Source organism: Piliocolobus tephrosceles, chromosome 6 (genome assembly GCF_002776525.5).
Source record: "Piliocolobus tephrosceles isolate RC106 chromosome 6, ASM277652v3, whole genome shotgun sequence".
Lineage (NCBI taxonomy): Eukaryota > Metazoa > Chordata > Mammalia > Primates > Cercopithecidae > Piliocolobus > Piliocolobus tephrosceles.
The window spans coordinates 120750003-120769739 of NC_045439.1; positions in this window are offsets into that span (position 1 = coordinate 120750003).

Consider the following 19737-nt stretch of genomic DNA (forward strand, 5'->3'; position numbering starts at 1 on the left):
ACCAAGGATCGTTTTGGAATAATTCTAAAGTTAAAGATGCATTTTCTCTTAAGGATTATATTATTTCCAAATAGAAAGGATATTGGCAGAAACTAGTGTCTACCTGGCTGTAGAGAACTACTTCAAGTTTGCTTGTCTCTCTATATATTTTCTTTATGACAGAAACTGCATTAATAAACTGGCCTTACATAATATATTGTTTCTCACAAGTTTTCAAATATGGTTCCCCAATACTACAATCTTACCAAAATTGCAGAAAATAATGTGTAAACAAATATCCTGAATAAAATATGAGTAAGTGAAATTATGAAATATTCAATAGCACAATCCCAATTGAAAGCAAAAACAAAAATAAAATGAGAGTTAATAAGAAACAAAGGGAAGGCAAAAACAAAAAGATGTGATAAAGACTTAAAAATTTAAAAATCTGTATCAAATCCATGGCAAAACTAAGACAAACCAAATGCCTTGATAGAATTTGATAGAATGAAGTATAATTACTAATATTTTAAAGAATTAAGGAAAACAGGAAAAAAGACTACAACACTCCTCTTGAGAAAATGCTAGCAACATTTCCATTACTTCCATTGAAATCAAAAGTAGGGGGAACAAGATAGTGGACTAAACACCTACATTGTTTGCCCTTCAACTAGAAACACCAAACTTTTTTTTATTATTATACTTTAAGTTCTAGGGTACATGTGCATAATGTGCAGGTTTGTTACATATGTATACTTGTGCCATGTTGGTGTGCTGCACCCATCAACTCGTCAGCACCCATCAACTCGTCATTTACATCAGGTATAACTCCCAATGCAATCCCTCCCCCTTCCCCCCCAATGATAGCCCCCAGTGTGTGATGTTCCCCTTCCCAAGTCCAAGTGATCTCATTGTTCAGTTCCCACCTATGAGTGAGAATATGCAGTGTTTGGTTTTCTGTTCTTGCGATACTTTGAGGACACAAACTCATCCTTTTTTATGGCTACATAGTATTCCATGGCGTATATGTGCCCCATTTTCTTAATCCAGTCTGTCACTGATGGACATTTGGGTTGATTCCAAGTCTTTGCTATTGTGAATAGTGCCACAATGAACATACGTGTGCATGTGTCTTTATAGCAGCATGATTTATAATCCTTTGGGTATATACCCAGTAATGGGATGGCTGGGTCATATGGTACTTCTAGTTCTAGATCCTTGAGGAATTGCCATACTGTTTTCCATAATGGTTGAACTAGTTTACAATCCCAACAACAGTGTAAAAGTGTTCCTATTTCTCCACATCCTCTCCAGCACCTGTTGTTTCCTGACCTTTTAATGATTGCCATTCTAACTGGGAAACAGCAAATTTTAGCAACTGTCACAAGAGCCAAAAATCAGGTAAGCAATAATAAATAATAGTACCTGGTTTTAACTTTTTCTAACAAAAGAGGCATTTAAGAGGGGAGGAGAGATGGTCTCAAATCACTAATGCCATCCCTCCCCCATCCCCTTGAAGCAGCTATGTGGCACAGACAGAGAATCTGTGCACTTTGGGAGAGCACAGTGACTGGGAGACTTTTTACATTACACTCAGTGCTACCCTGTCAGAGGAGGGAATAAAGCCATGTGGGTACAGCCAGTGCCCACAGTGGAGAAAGCATTTGGACCAGCGCTAGCCAGAGGAGAGTCATCTGCCCCAGCAGTTAGAACTCGACTCTCTTGCAAGCTTCATGACTACAAGCTGAAGTGCTCTGGGGTTCTAAGTAAACATGAAAGACAGCCTAGGACACAAGGACTGAAATTTCCAGCCAACTCCTAATACAAGGCTGGGCTTAGAGCCAGTGTCTAGGGAGGCATGTAACCTAGGGAGACACCTGCCAGGGTAGCTAATGAAGCACTGATGCCATCCCTCCCCCATGCCCAGGGAGTACAGCTCACAGAAATGAAAGTAACTCCTTCCTTCAGCTTAAGGAGAGTGAAGAGTACAAGGATTTTGTCTCACATCTTGGATAACGGTTTAGCCATAGTACAATAGGGCACCAGGAAGAGTCGTCAGGTCCCCATTCAAGGTCCTAGCCCCTGGCAACATTTCTAGACATAACCTTGGCCAAAAGGGAACTTGCTATCTTGAAGAGAAAAACCCCAGTCCCGGAAGAATTCATCAACTGGTGATGTAAGAGCTCTTGGGCCCTGAATAACCAGAAGAAATACCCAGGGAGTATGCTCTGGGCCGTGGGATCTGAAACTTGCTGGCTTCAGGTGTGACCCAGCACATTCCCAGCTGTGGTGGTAATGGTGAAAGACTCCTGTTTGAGAAAAGCAGAGGGAAAAGTAAAGGGGATTTTTTTATTGTACCCTATGTACCAGCTCAGCCACAGTGGGGCAGAGCAACAAGTAGGCTCTTGGAGTCCTCAAGCCTAGGACTAGGTTATTGGATAGCATTTCTGGACCTGCCCTGGGACAGAGGGGAGCCCACTGCCCTGAAGGTAAGTACAAGGCCTGGCATATTTAACCCATAACCTGAGGGAAGAGTCCTTGGGCTTTAAGTGAACATTGGTATGGTGTGGCAGAACCCTCATGATCTGGTGGTGATGGTGGTAGCCACAGGTAGAGGCTTCTCTGCCTGTGGAAAGGGGAAGGAAGAATGGGAAAGACTTTGTATTGTGGTTTGAGTGTTACCTTAGATGTAATAGAATAGAACATCAGGTAAATGGCCAAGGTTTTTGACTCCAATGCCTGGCTCCCGGACAGCATCTGTGGACATACCTTGAGCTTTGGAGAGCTCACCACCATTTAGGGAAGGACTGGCTTTAGGTGTGACTCAGTGCAGTCCCACTAAGTGGTGACACAAGGGTGCTTGCATCACCACACCCCCAAGTTCCAGGTGGCTCAGCACAAAGAAAGAGAGACTAGGTTTGCTTGCAAAAATAGGAAAATCCAAGTGTCTCTGCCTCGTAATCCAGAGAATTCTACAAGATCCTATTCAAGACCACCAAGGCAGTACCTCTATGAGACTTCAAAAACCACAGCCTTATTGGGTTTGTGACCCAAGTCTCTTCAAATACCTGGAAAGCTTTCCAAAGAAGGATAGGCACAAATAAGCCCAGAAGGTGGAGACTAAAATAGACTTAACTCTTCAATGTCCATACACCAAAAACATCTACAAGCATCAACACCATCCAGGAAAACAAGACCTTACCAAATGAACCAAATAAAGCACCAGGCACAAACCCTGGAGAAACAGACTTCAAAATACTTTGAAGAAAATTTTTTGAGGAAACTCAAAAATATTCAGGATAATACAGACAAGGAATTCAGAATTCTAGCACATAAATTTAACAAAGAGGCTAAAATAATTAAAAACAAGCAAAAATTCTAGAGTTGAAAAACACAACTGACACGCTGAAAAATGCATCAGAGTCTCACACAGCAAAATAGATTAAGCAGAAGAAAGAATTAGTGAGCTTGAAGATAGGCTATTTGGAAATACACAGTCAAAGGAGGAAAAGAAAAAAGAATAAAAAACAATAAAGTACACCTACAAGGTCTAGAAAATACTCTAAAAATGACAAATTTAAGAGTTATTAGGCCTTTAAAGAGAGGTAGAGAAAGGATAGGGGTAGAAAGTTTATTCAACAGGATAATATCAAAGAATTTCCCAAACCTTGACAAAGATATCAACATTCAAGTAAGAAAAGGTTATAGAACCAAGCAGATTTAACCCAAAGAAGATTACCTCGAGGCATGTAATAATCAAACTCCCAAAAGTTAAGGATAAAGAAAGAATCTTAAAAGCAGCAAGAGAAAAGAAACAATTACAATACAATGGAGCTCCAATATATCTGGCAGCAGACTTTTCAGCAGAAACCCTGCAGGCCAGGAGAGAGTTACATGACATATTTAAAGTGCTGAAGGAAAAACACTTTTACCCTAAAATAGTATATGAAGTGAAAATATCCTTTAAGCATGAAGGAGAAATAAAGATCTTCCCAGACAACAAAAGCTGAAGGATTTTATCAATACAAGATCTGTCCTACCAAAAAAACACTAAAGGAGGTTATTCAGCCTGAAAGAAAAGGAGGTTAGTAATTAAGAAGAAATCATCTGAAGTTAAAAAACTTCAGATATGTGGAAAGCACACAGAAAAACACGAAATAGTATAACACCGTAATTGTGCTGTGTACTCTTGACTTAAATAGAAGACTAAATGATGAACCAATTGAGAATAATAACGACAGTAACTTTTCTATACATAGACAGTACACTCAGCCAGAGAAACAACAAAAAAATTTAAAAGCAGGGGGACAAAGTTATGGTGTAGAGTTTTTATTAGTTTTCTTTTTGTGTGTTTGTTTACTCAGTATATGTTAAATTGTTATCACTTTAAAATAATGAGTTATAAGACAGTACTTGCAAGCCTCATGGTAACCTCAAATTGAAAAACATACAACAGATACACACAAAAAAATGAAAAGCAAGGGAAATTAATGCATACCACCAAAGAAAATCACCTTCACTAAAAAGAAGACAGGAAGAAAGGAAAACGGAGAAGACAGCAAAACAACAAGAAAGCAAATAATAAAAAGGAGGAAGGATCTCTATTTATCATAATATCATTGACTGTAAATGGACTAAACTCTCTAATCAAAAGACATAGAGTGGCTGAATAGATTAAAAAAAAAAAAAAAAGACCCAATGATCTGTTGCTTACAAGAAACAGACTTCACCTATAAAGATACACATAGACTGAAAATAAAGGGGTAGAAAAAGAATTCATGCCAATGGAAACAAGAAAAGAGTCGGAGTAACTATATTTATATCAGACAAAATCGATTGCAAGACAAAAACTGTAAGAAGAGACAAAGAAGGTTTTTATATAATGATAAAGGAGTCAATTCAGCAAGAAGATATATACTGGTTGTAAATATTTATACATTGAACACTGGAACACCTAGATTTATAAAGCAAATATTCTTAGAGCTAGAGAGAGAGATAGACTCCAATACAATAATATCTGGAGACTTGAACATCCCATTTTAAGCAATGGATGGATCTCCCAGACAGAAAATCAACAAAGAAACATCAAACTTAATCTAAACTATGAAACAAATACACCTAATAGATATTTACAGAACATTTCATTCAACAGGTGAATAATATACATTATTTTCCTCAGCACATATCATTTTCAAAGATAGACCATATGTTAGGCAACAAAACAAATCTTAAACATTCAAAAAATTGAAACACTATCAAGTATCTTTTCTGATCACCATGGAATAAAACTAGAAATCAATAAGAAGAGGAATTTTGGAAACTATATAAATTCATGAAAATTAGACAATATGCTCCTGAATAACAAGTGGGTCAATGAAGAAATTAAGAAGAAAATTAAAATATTTCTTGAAACAAATTATAATGGAAACATAACATACCAAAATCTATGGAATATATCAAAAGCAGCATTAACAGGTAAAATTATAGCTATGAGTACCTACATTAAAAAAAAAAAGAAAAACTTCTAACAAATAACCTAATGAAGGATCTTACAGATTTAGAAAAGAATGAACAGACTGAACCCAAAATTAATAGAAGAAAAATAATAGAGACCAGAGCAAAACTGACATCTCAATTAGTGGCTACCTATAAGCAACTATATGCCAAATAAGTTGGAAAACCTAGAAGAAATGCATAAATTCCTTGACATATACAACCTTCCAAAATTAAACCATGAAGAAATCCAAAACCTGAACAGACCAATAACAAGTAGCAAGATTGAAGCTATCAGAAAATGTCTCCCAGTAAAGAAAAGCCCAGGACCCAATGGCTTCACTACTGAATTCCACCAAATATTTAAGGAAAAACTAATACTAATTCTGCTCAAAATATTCTGAAACATAGTGGAGAAGAGGAAAGTTCTAAATTCGTTCTATGAGGCCAGTCTTACTATGATACCAAAACCAGACAAAGACACATCAAAAAAGAAAACAGCATGCCAATATCTCAACTGGCTACTAGCAAACCAAATTCTATAATACATTAAAAAGATCATTCATCCTAACTAGGTGGGATTTATCCCAGCAATGTAAGTATGCTTCAACGTGTGCAAATTATCAATGTGATATATCATATTAACACAATGAAGGACAAAAACCATATAATCATTTCAATTGATGTTGAAGAAAGAATTTGATAAAATTGAACATCCCTTCATGATAAAAGCCCTCACAAAACTGGTTATAGAAGGAACATACCTCAACACAATTAAAGTCAATTAAAGTTATACATGACAGACTCATGTGTAGTATCATAGTGAATGACAAAAAACTGAAATCCTTTCCTGCAAGATCTGGAACCCAAGGATGCTCACTGTTACCACTATTATTCAACATAGTACTGGCAGTCTTAGCTAGAGCACTCAGACAGGAGAAAGAAATAAGGGGCATCCAAACTGGAAAAGAGGAAGCCAAATTATCCTTGTTTATAAATGATACAATCTTATATGTGCTAAAACCTAAAGATTCCACCAAAAAAAAAATTACTAGAACTGATAAATTCAGTAAAGTTACAGGATACAAAATCAACACACAAAAATCGGTAGTATTTCTATATGTCAACAGTGAACAATCTGAAAAAGAAATTTAAAAAGTAATCCCATTTACAACAGCCTCAAATAAAATCTAATACCTAGGAATTAACCAAAGAAATGAAAGATATCTACAATGAAAACTGTGAAACACTGATGAAAGAAATTAAGGAGAACACCAAAAAATGGAGAGAGATTCTATGTTCATGGATTGGAAGAATTAATATTATTAAAATATCCATACTATCCAAAATAACCTACAGATTAAAAATGCAATCTCTATCAAAATACTAATGACATTCTTTACAGAAACAGAAAAAACAATTCTAAAATTCATATGGAATCACAAAAGACCCAGAATAGCCAAACTCATCCTGAGCAAACAGAATAAAACTGGGGGAATCACATTACCTAATTTTAAATTACACTACAGAGCTATAGTAACCAAAATGGCATGGTACTGTCAGAGAAACAGACATGTAGACCAAGGGAACAGAACAGAGGACCCAGAAATAAATCTATACACCTAAAGTGAATTCATTTTCAACAAACATGTGAAGAACATACTTTGGGCAAACGGCAGTCTGTTTAATGAATGGTTCAGGTAAAATGATAACCATATGCAGAAGAATGAAACCAGACCTCTATCTCTCACCTTATCCAAAAATAAAATCAAAATTCATTAAAGACTTTAAGACATCAAACTATGAAACTACCACATGAAAACATTGAGGAAACTTTCCAGGTCACTGGTTTGGGCAAAAATTTCTTCAGCAATACCCCACAAGCACAAGCAACCAAAGCAAAAATGGACAAATGGGATCACATCAAGTTAAAAAGCTTCTGCCCTGCAAAAGAAACAGTCAACAAAGTGAACACACAATCCACAGAATATGAGAAAATATTTGCGATCTACCCATCTGACAAAGCATCAACAACCAGAATATATAAGGAGATCAAACAACTCTATAGAAAAATATCTAATAATTCAATTTAAATGGGCAAAGGATTTGAACAGACATTTCTCAGAAGAAGACATACAAATGGCAAACAGGCATATGAAAAGATGCTTAACATCACTGATCATCAGAGGAATGCAAATCAAAACTACAATGAGATATCATCTCATGCCAGTTAAAAAATGGCTTTTATCTAAAAGTCAGACAATAACAAATGCTGGAGAGGATTGGATCCAGCAATTCTACTGCTGGATATATACCTCAAAGAAAGAAAATGAGTATATTGAAGAGATAGCTGCACTCCTATGTTTGTTGAAGCACTGTTCACAATAGCCAAGATTTAAAAGCAACCTGTGTCCATCAACAGATGAATGGCTAAAAAAAAGTGGTACCTATACATAATGGAGTACTATCTGGCCATAAAAAAGGATAAGAGCCTGTCATTTGCAACAACAAGAGTGGAAATGGAGGTCATTATGTTAAGTAAAATAAGCCAGGCACAGAAAGACAAATATCCCATGTCCTCATTTATTTGTGGGATGTAAAAATCAAAACAGTTGAATTCATGGAAATAGAGAATAGAAGGATTGTTACAGAGGCTTGGAAGCATAGTGGGGTGTGGCAGGAGGATGTGGGGATTGTTAATAGATCCAAAAAAATAATTAGAAAGAAGGTATAAGACCTAGTATTTGATAGCACAATGGGGCAGCTATAGTCCATAATAATTTAATTTTTTAATTACTAAAATTATAATTGGATTGTTTATAACACAGGGATAAAATGGGGATGGATTCCCAATTCTCCATGATGTGATTATTATGTATTGGATGACTGTACCAAAATATCTCATGTACCTCATAAATATAAACACCTACTATGTACCCACAAAAAATAAAAATAAATTTTAAAAATCAAGACCAAGTAAATACATTTAATAGTTCATATTTATGTCAATGATTTTGGAAGTTCTGTCCAATATAATGAGATGAAATAAAAACAATAAGTATACATATCAGAAAGTAGATTTTAAGGCCAGACACAGTGATGCACACCTATAATGCCAGCACTTTGGGAGGCCTAGGTGGGGAGATCACTTGAGGCCAGGAGTTCAAGACCAGCCTGGGCAACATGGTGAAACCCCCCCAGCTCTATAGAAAATACAAAAGATTATCTGGGTGTGGTGGCACAAGCCTGTAATCCCAGCTACTTGGGAGGCTGAGGCTGGATAATTTCTTGAACTGAGGAGGCAGAGGTTGCAGTGAGCCAAGATTGCACCACTGCACTCTAGCCTAGGCAACAGAACAAGACTGTGTCTCAAAAAAAAAAAAAAAAAAAAAAAGTAGATTTTAAAAATAATATTTCACAAATGATATACATTTTTGTGCTTAAAAACCTGAGATAAAATTTTGTGTCTCATGATTTGATTGCTACAATATATAAATTTACAAAAATAATATGCTCGCTGGCTATCAGTGCTATCCAAATGAATACAAGAAAAAATCAATTTTCTATAATAGTTTATAAAGTGCTGAAAGTAATTTTAATAAGAAATGTGAAGTACTATTTTATCTGATGGTTTTATAGCTAAGAGATTGGGTTTCTATTTTACCTATTTCTTTCCCTTGAACCATATGAATTTGTTATGTTTCTCATGAACTTGCCAAAAACAAAAGAAATAATCCAAGAACCTGGCATTAAACAAGGTGAGTTAGAATAATTTGATCCAAACACAAAGGTTCAGCTTAAAAGCAAAAATGAATCCCAGCTTATGGTGACTTCATAGACTGACAGTGTCTCACTTTGAATCATCCCTAGCTGCTCTCCTCCAGCCACTACAACGTAATGACATATAATTCAGCATCCATAACCCAAAGTGAAGCTAGTAAAATAACTGGTCTTCTGGTGGTATAGTTACATTTAAACCCATAATCCACAATTCTAGTGACCCCATGAGTATGTCAGAGCCCCATATAGTGAATGGAGCCATGCATAAATGTTTCTGTTCTTAGCTTTTTGCAGACTCACGATAGGACTGCACTTTTTCAAGCCATTTGAAGTTAGGTGAGGGTATATGACTCTCTGACCAATGAAATATGAACAGAAATAACAATATGTCATCCTGGGTGAAAGACACAAGAGCCAATGTACTATGTACCACACGCCACAGAGTTACATAAGCATATGCCAAGGAACCTCTATTGGCTTGGTTCCCTGAGTAACTTCAGTGGATAAAGCCCTTCAGGCAACCCACGGTGCAAAAGAAATCAGTATCCATTATGCTAATAAAAAATAGGTTATAATTATGCTGCTGAAATTAAGGGATTTTTTTGTTACCACAGCCTTTGTACCTTAAGTAGACTGCAGAAAGTCAATTTGGGGGATTTTACAGGACTAGAAGTAGCCATTGGCCACAAATTCATTAACCAGTATACACATATCATAAGATTTCTACTCAATTGCTATTAAGGAATAAGTTTGTAGGTGAGCTACTTAGTTTGATTTTAAGCAGCAGGGAAAAGTCTAATTCTGGCTGTTGTGTTGACATGTTGTCATCAAAGTCAAATGGCATGTGAAATATTAAGATTAAAATATTAATGAGCTGAGGGTTGTAGAATAATAATTGGTTTCTCCCTTTATTTATTTATTGCTAAGATATTGGCCCATATGTCTTTGTACTGAGAGCCGGGCTACTCTTGAAAAGGTGTGGTCATTCTGCCATCCCTGGAGTAACTGGGGGTTACTCCAGTAACTCCAGTAACAAGCAATGTCAGTAAATGCTTGTCTGACATTGAAAATGGGAAGAAGTTGGGAGACAGGAGAAAAGGGAAGAGGAAAAGCAAAGGCAAAAGAAAAATGTGCTTATGCTGTAGCCTCGAGTTTTTTTCTAGAAGAAAAAAAAGAATGATTTTAATTTAATGAAGAAAGAAAAAGTAGAGAGATAGGGACAATATGAGAGGCAAAAAATATTGAATACACTAAAAAGGGAGAAGATACAAGTGTTTAAAAAAGCATTGAGAAAGAAAGCAAAAGCTAAATGAGAGCAAAAATTAAAGAGATTGTTGAATGCCTGCATGATTTTCAAAGATTTTTTTTCTAATTAGATGAACATGAGTGATATTACTATTCATAAATAACCAGATCACCTTCAGCAGCACAAATTGCATTTTCAGCTGACTAGTTTATAATAAATAAATATTCACCAAAGTGCATGCTTCTTGAGATTGGGTCATTTAGAAACTTCCATTTCATTAAAAGTAAGTTTTATTTCCTTGACAAAGGCCACTAGCCAAAACGTCAATTGCCTGTCCTAATGGATGACACCTGTAAGTAAAATAAACATATTTTTAATGGAATAGATAGTCAAAGTGACCTTATCTGAAGATAGCATGCACTTTGGTGAATATTTATTGCTGAACTAAAGAGATCTTAATATGAAAAGACAGTAGTTCCTCTTCATTACCTTTCTTTGCTGTATCAAGGAAGAAATTTTTTAAATACTCAAATTACCTTTAGAATTTACCAGTTATTGAGTAAAAACATAGCACACATAATAAACACTATGAATGAATTGAAATAAATCTGCCAGTTCAGATTACAAATGTTAATACCATAATGATGCCAGAATTAATTACACATCTTTTCAACAAAAAATCCTTATACCATTTTATCACTGATACTTCTATCTGTATCTACATTTAGTTGACTTGACACATATTCTCTACCACATTTTGTTGGTTTGAGATATATTTTCAAACAATAAAAAGCAAAATCCAAGGCTATTGCTAATGTGAAACTGAAATGTCAAGCTGTCTTTTTCAAGTTAAAAATAAATTCAGTGACATGGTGTATTTTTAACTCTTAACTGGAAGAAAAAACCCTACACTTACATATAATGAAGCTGGGTAGAAGGTTTCAACTAATGATAGATGAAGAAATGACATAAAATATGGTAGTTCACTTAAATTGGTAGGAATTATACCAAATCTGCCAAGGGGGGGAAAATGCTAGGAGTTTTCTAACAAGATTTTTTTTTTTTTTTATGTATTGAAATAGATTTACAAAATCTCGTGTTTTCAAATCATAAGGAATCCTTTGAAATCATAGTTGATATCTTTTATTTTTAACATTAATAAATTAAGTCCCAGTTTTAAAAAGTTCAAAAGGCTTGAAAATATTAATACTCCTGAATATTCCTAGGACTAGGAAAGAGCCTTGATTCTTTGTGGAGAAAAATACAAGGTATTCCCTTCAAGTTCTGTGCTACTGAGTGTGAATCACAACCATTGTCCTCAAAATTCCTGCTTCATGTTCTATAATACATTACAGAAAGACACTTCCTGTCTAGCCTATATATAAATCACCTATTACTACATTAAAAGATCATACTGAAATTTAATATCCTAAAATAACAATAATTATATATTGTCTTTCAGGAATTTAAGAGCACCTCAGCTGAGGAATCCCAGTTCAGGGTGTCTCATAAGATTCAGTCAGCTGTTGGGTTGCACTGCAATCAGCTGAAGGCTTGAGCTGAATGATCTACTTCCCAAATCTACTTTGCTCACAAGACTGGCAGGTTGCTACTAGCTATCGCCCAGAACCTCAGTTCCTCTCCACACAGGCCGGTCAACAGGCAGCTAGCTTCACGCAGAGTGAGAAAGAGACCAAGCCTAAGGCTTCAGTGCCTTTCACAATCTAGCGTCAGAAGACATACAATCACTTCCACCATATTCTATTGGTCACACAGGATCAGTCCTAATTAAATGTGAGAGGAAGCTGCATAAGGGCATGAATATCAAGTGGCAATTATTATTGAAAGAAAACGTGCAGGCTGATTATCACATTCTGCCCCATAGTCTCCAGTGATTCATAAGGTCCAGATATAGATTAGCTTTTGGCCGTTGTTCCTGTATTGTTTGAGTAGATTGCCTTTCAATCTCAAGACTTGTGAATGAAAGAAACAAGATACCTGCCTGTGTGCACGCGTGCACAAATGCGCGCACACACACACACACACCATACAACAAAGGAAGAAACATAAGATAACTCTGTAGATACAATTTTTTAAAAATGAAACAGAAGGCACATAGGAATCACTGGTTTATAGAAATTCTAAAATCCAGCCAGATGTGTTGGCAGTTTCTTAATTAGGACGGGGCTCTATTCTCTGGAAATGATTCTTCAAAGCTCTTGGCTTTGTCCTCTGGCCTCTTTATTCCATTCTCTGAGTCATCCTTCCTTTTCCATGATTAATGGCCAGTGTTTGCAGCTGAATAATTTTCTCAGCCACTTTCCTGCTTATAGCAATTTAGAGATCCAAGGGCCTCTTTCTCATTTTATATTCTCGGTCCCTTTTAATTTGAGGTGACAGTGTTTACCCCAATATAATTCTTTTAAAAACCTATGGGCTTCCTATAAAGCTTCATATTGGCTTCAGTTCACTAGACAAAATCTACACCCACAAACAAGCCCTTCTCTAAGCTTAAGATTCTTAGAAAGCTGCTATGGGCCAACACTTAATAATCAGTGAAGCCCTATTGTTTAATGAGAAGATCTGTGAAGCACCCCCTTCAGATTCTTAAAGGAACTTTAATTTTTCCATTTCAGGAAACACTTTACATTTTCCTTATTTAATAAAGAATTGTTCAGCCATACTCTTGCTTTCATCTTTAAACTAGCAGTTCTCAAAATATGGTGTAAGGACCCTTGAGGGACCTCAAGACATTTTCAGAGAGTCCACAAACTCAAAATTATTTTTGTAATAATATTTGGTGACATATAAGTTGTCTTTTTTGATCTCAGTATCCTATGCAGTGGAATTTTCGAGGGGCTACATAAGCTATAATATCTTCATTCATCTTCCAACATGTTAGGTATTAAGGAAATTTGCAAAATGTAAACACCAATAATATTCTTCTCACTAATTTTTTTGTTTCAAAAATATAGTTATTTTTAATAAAATACATTATTTTGTTAACATATGATATGCTGTTTTTGTTTCTATTTAATAGATATATTTTTAAATTTCTCAATTTTAATTTCTGAGATCAGTAAATATAACACACATACAAAACATCTCAGGGTCCTTAGTCATTATTCCAGTGTAAATTAGATCAAAAAGTTTGAGAAGTACCACTTTAGATCATGTTTTGTTTTGTTTAGAAAAGAGCAGGTTTATTCAACATATAGATTATGTTAGCTATTAATATAGACTCTGCAAACAATAAAACAACAGCAATAAAAAATAATCAAAACAAAACAGACAAAATAACACCTGTACTGCAAATAATTTCATCAGGGCAAACAGTGTCTGACTTACAAATGAGTCGTACTACAAAAGGCTTTCAATAAGCCAGACGCAGTAACTCACGCCTGTAATCCCAGGACTTTGGGAGGCTGAGGCAGGTGGATCACTTGAGGGTAGGAGCTCAAAACCAGACTGGCCAATATAGTGAAACGCTGTCTCTACTGAAAATACAAACATTAAATGGGTGTGAAAAGTGCCTGTAGTCCCAGCTACTGGAGAGGCTGAGGCAGGAGAATCACTTGAACCTGGGAGGTCAAGGTTAGAGTGAGCTGAGATTGCGCTACTACACTCGAGCCTGGGCAACAAAGTGAGACTCTGTCTCAAAAAAGAAATAAAACAAAGAAAAAAATTTTTAAAAAAGTTTTATGTAAGATAATGCTCAACATTCAAAATTAATTTTTTGTATAGAAAAAAATGTATAAACCACAAAGATCCAATGGTGAATCTTTCACACTGGACTTCATACACAATTAACAGGAACCAGCTAATTTTCTCTTCTTTTGACTGAGGAAACTAGGTACAAGTAAGATCTCACTTGCTTACATTAAATATGTGTAGATCCCCATGCACACACCTAAGCCCAGCGAACAAATCAGATTGAAAGGAAAGAGCAGGTGTAATACATACGTATTTATCATATCTACGCTGTAGGAAACATTTTCCTAGGATAGTTAAACTCACATTTAGAGCCATCTTAATATCTGGATCAGAAGAATTCTGAGTTTAATCATTTCCAACCAAGCCAAAAGCCAACAACTATTAAAAAAAAAAAGATTGCTGCTATTAATATGGTATCATATGCTATCTTCAAGTTATCTCAAAAGAAATACTCCTTTTTGTGAGAGTTTAAAGTTTAAAATCAGATATTAAATGAAGTTGATTCTTAGTAAGATTTCAATACTGTTATGTGAAACATTGAGTATCTTAGCCTTCAGATCATTTTGTGCATTCAAGAAATGTCTGTCATTTTACTTTAGTTCCATGCTCAATCATGTAGAACAAAACACAACACAACAAAAATCTCAATCCATTCTGCCAGCTCAACAAAAGGCTTTGTGTGGGTGTGTGTTAGAAAGTAATTATTAGGTTTTTATTTCACTAATTATTCTGCAGCCTTTGAAATGTCAGTGTAGGTCAAAGTATCAGCCAATGTTTTGAACCAGATCTGAATTAAAATAAGGAGGCCACTGCAGGAATAACAAGAAAAGGAATCAACAGTAAAGTAATTTGACGTTATGAGTGATGGAAAATGAGACTCAAGGTCACAAGAATTAAAGTTTCCATCCAGAAAACCTCAAAAACCCCAGTCATGCAGAATTTATTTACTAGATTTGACATGATTGACTATGACTCATATCCACATTGGAAAAATGTTCTAAAGACGTATAAATCGAGACATAAATAATGATTTATAAGTCTTAAAATTATAAAATCACATATGGCTTTTTCTTCAAAGTAGCCATTTTGGAAGATTATAAACTTATTCAAAACATTGTATAACTGTTCCAAACATTTTTTATTAAATCTTAGTAATTCTTTTCTTGAGTTGATTTCAAAAATTAATTTGTGGATGTATTTTATTATCTAATAATAAAATTTAACTTTTATAAACATTAAAATGTGACTTTTCTAAATTCAACTGAAAGTAAGCATACCTCCTTTGAGAAGAGAACGTGAGTAAGGCAAGCAAGTTGATTGATTGCCCCTTGTAATAACTAATATGCATGAATAAGCTTTATAAATTTATAATTTAATAAATTATCCCAAGAAGGTTAGTAGATTTAGATGTAGCACTGATTTCCCTGACCCCAAACCTCAAGATCAGTTAAGTTTACACAATGAAAGCAAACCAGATTGGAGTAAAGTGATTCCATTCATTTCAGTCATGCTCATGACTGATACTCAGTGTCATGACCAAATTGATCACACAACGGTATCCATCAATCTTTGCAACACTGGAATTGAGCAGATTAGTTGTGCTGTGGCCTGTTCATTTCACCTTCTATAGATACAGCTCAATCTGAGAGGAGAAAGAAGAGTAAGTTAATTAAGGATAGAAGGTTCCTTCTTGATGGTTTATGAAAAGCACCTCACTTCCCTTCTTCCCAAATTTTTATGTCTGGTGGATCTAATGTGTTCTAGCCCCTGGCTTCTTCATGTATATTTTCCAGATCTGTAGCCTTGGCATCATCTCAAGCCCCTTCCCAGACTAACTCACTCAGATTCTATATTAAATAAGGCCTCCTTCTGCTCCCATGACTTCTATGCATGAAAATTTTGAGAAGCACTGGTCTAGCCTATAGCTACTTTGGGTAGTGATACAGTTCGCAAAATTGAGCAAGAGCATTGTTTATAAAAAAAGTCTTAGATACTCTGTACAGCTTGAGATCAGAAGACCAAATGAGATTTTCAGAAAAATTCTCTCAAAAATGTACTTAAAAGATTACCTTCACCAGAATCTGAGCTGTATCTGGAACAAAAATAATCTCTGAAGATTACATTGGCTTGCCTGAATCCTGACACTCTAGCCCAGTTCTTTCTGACAGAAATATAATAGAAACCACAAACTGAGCCCATTTGTAATTTTAAAGTTTCTATTAGCCACATTAAATGTAAAAATAAACAAGTAAACTAATTTTAATAATACATTTCAACCCAACATACTCAACATACCATTCAACATTGACATAAAGACAATTAGTTTACGATTTCTGTACTAAGTCTTCAAAATCTAATATGTAGTTTACACTTACAGTCAAAATTTGAAATCAAGAGAAAATTACGTTTGTCTTCATTTAGTAATATCTAGTATCTATTTAGCCTAGTACAGTTTTAAAAGTCATAAAGTTTTCAAATTTCTATAAATTGTCCTGTCTTCACAGAGTCTTGAGACATAGGTGGTACTTTTTCTATTTTACAGATGAGTAAGCTGAGTATTAGCAGGTTTAATGACTGCCAACCAAGGTGTTAATATTAAGAGCAGGACTACGCCCAGATGTCACAGGGCCCTAAAATCCTGACTCTCAGAGCCTAAGCCAGCATTGCTCCCAGTGCAGTGGCAGGTATTCCCTCAGACTCTGAGTAAATGTCAGAGGAACAAATTTACTTTGTTACAAGGCCTCTCTTCCACTTTTAACAGTGTGAGCTACCTAGCTTAACTTTCATCGACTGTTCCTTATTCTACTTTAGAGACCACAGGACAGGCTAATCCTTTTATATCATAATCTTTTTAATAATTGAAGATAATTAGATAATTATACTTGTTCCCCAATCTTAATTCTTTTTAAACATTTCTTTCCAGATTTTGTTGATGACACTGGTAGCAGATTTTTCTTTTCCCCATATTGTATTAAAACTAGAACACATACAAGCCAGAGATATCATTTTCACCTCCTGAACTTCTTCGATTTGGTTCTTCCCATTCACTACGTAGCCCAACATACACACCTGGACACTTGAGGGGAAAGTCATCTGTATTAGTCCATTTTCACACTGCTGATAAAGACATACCCAAGACTGGGCAATTTACAAAAGAAAGAAGTTTATTGGACTTATACAATCATGGCAGAAGGTGAAAGGCATGGAGGAGCAAGTCACATCTTATGTGGATGGCAGCAAGCAAAGAGAGAACTTGTACAGAGAAACTCCCATTTTTAAAACCATCTCCTGAGACCCATTCATTAAGATGAGAAAAGCATGGGAAAGGCCCACCCCCATGATTCAATCAGCTCCCACCAGGTCCCTCCCACAATATGTGGGAATTATGGGAGCCACAAGATGAAATTTGGGTGGGGACACAGAGCCAAACCATATCACCCTCTTTAAAATATTGTATTATGTGTTCCAGAAGCAAAGTAGAACACTGTATGGGGAACTAGTCAACATCCCTTTTAAAGCTTAATGCCCACAGTTAAACACAGCACTGCACATGTAATCTTAGATTGCCATCTCTATTGAACAGAAGCCATGCACAGCATTCTGCATCCCATCTTCCACCCTTTCTAATTCAAAGACTCTCCCTTTACCCTGCTCCTCGAACTTGACCGACCTTCCTAAGGAAAACTCCTTAATATGTCTTGGGAGCTCTGACTTAGATTCTTTGGCTTCTCTTTCATTTTAAATCCTGGAAAAGTTCAAATTGGATCTCTTAGGTAACCATAATGAGATCTCTACATTTTCAAGAATCTATTCTAATATAACAATACCTTAAGAAGAAAAAAAGAAATGTCCTTCATTTAAAACTAGACTGATGATATGTCAATATAGGTTCATAGGTTGCAACAAATGTGCCACTCTAGTGCAGTATTTTGATGGTGGGGGTAGGGGTGTGCATATGTGGGGCAGGAGGTATATCCTGCATTCTCCATATATTCTGCTTTGCTGTGTATGAAATCTCCATACATTCTACTTTGCTGTGAACCTAAAACTGCTCTAAAAAATAAAGACTATCTTTTTCTTAAAAGAGAAAAATTAAACTCAAAAACTTAAAAATAGGTTGATTTTATTTTCTGGATTCTTCCAAATAATTACTTTTTTAAAGTTATAAACTTTAAAGTTTTAAAAGAATTAACAAGATGCCAATTTTTTTACAGAAATAGTAAAACTTTAAAGTTTACATGGAACTGCAAAAGGCCCCCAAAAGGCAAAGCAATCTGGAGAAAGAAGAACAAACCTGGAGGCATCATATTTCCTGATTCCAAAACATATTACAATGCTACAGTTAATCAAAACGGTATGGAACAGGCATAAAAACAGACATATTGATCAATGGTAAAGCATAGAGAACCCTGAAATAAATCCACACACTTACAGTTAGAAGATCTATAACAAGGAGGACAAAAATATATATAAGGATGAGGAAAAGATAGGCTCTTCAATAATTGGTGTTTGGAAAACTGGATATCTACATGCAAAAGAATGAAACTGGACCCTTATCTTACAGGATGCACAAGAAGCAACTCAAAATGGATTAAAGACTTAAACATAAGACCCGATGCTGTAAAACTCCAGAAGAAAACACAAGGAAAATTCTTCTTGATATTAACTTTGACAATGATTTCTTGGGTATGATGCCAAAAGCACAGGCAACAAAAATAAATAAGCAAGGCTAGAGACTACATCAAACTAAGAAATCTCTTCACCACAAGGGGAACAACTCACAGACTGAAAAGGCAACCTTGAAATCAGAAAAAATACTTACAAATCTAATAAAAGATTAATATCCAAAATACGTGAGGAACTCAAACAACCCAATGGAGAAAAATGACCTGATTTAAAAGTGGACAAAAGACCTGGATAGACATTTCTCCCCAGAATACATACAAATGGCCAACAGACATATGAAAAGGTGCTCAAAATCAGTAATTACTGTGGAAATGCAAATTAAAATCACAATGAGATATCACCTCACACATATCAAAAAGACAAAAGATAAGTGCTGGCAAGGATGTGTAGAAAAGGGAACCCATGTATGCTGTTGGTGGGAATGTAAATTAGGACAGACACTCTAGACAACAATATTGAGGTTCCTCTACAAACATAATAATAAACATAAAACAAGGGGCATAAGAATCCATATATACCCAGCAACCCAACAGAGATTGATTTTAAAAGAACTTCACGTTCTGAGAAAACAGGAAGGTGCAAAGGACTAGAAAGAAGAAGGAACATAATTTGGAAAATAATTTGGAAAATAATCTGGAAGTCTTCCCCACAACCTATGTCATAATTAAGATAGTGAAGGAAGCAAAGTCCAGGTTTGAGGAAACAAAAATAGATGATGTTCCAAATGGAGTGATGTCATGAACAAAGTCTCAGAGGAAGGAGAGAGAAAGGATTATATATGTCCTGACCCTCATTCCCAGAAGGAATTCCATATACCTTAAAACAGGGTCTATCTGCTC